We start from the raw sequence: 247 nt of genomic DNA on the forward strand, positions 1-247 counted from the left end.
CGGCTTTTCCAACTAGGGTTGCAGCTTGCTAATAATGATGTTGTTCATAATAATAATAATAATAATAATAATAATAATAATAATAATAATAATAATAATAATAATACCGTTGGTGAAACTGCAACATCATTTACCAAAATTAGGACAATGTAATTAACCGCGTAGAGTTCCGGCAAATTACTTGATAACCTTATATTAACCACTGGCTGCCATTGGCACCCACTCCGCTGCTTGATATATTTCAGTG

This window comes from Palaemon carinicauda, chromosome 5 (assembly GCF_036898095.1).
Source record: "Palaemon carinicauda isolate YSFRI2023 chromosome 5, ASM3689809v2, whole genome shotgun sequence".
Taxonomy (NCBI): Eukaryota; Metazoa; Arthropoda; class Malacostraca; order Decapoda; family Palaemonidae; genus Palaemon; species Palaemon carinicauda.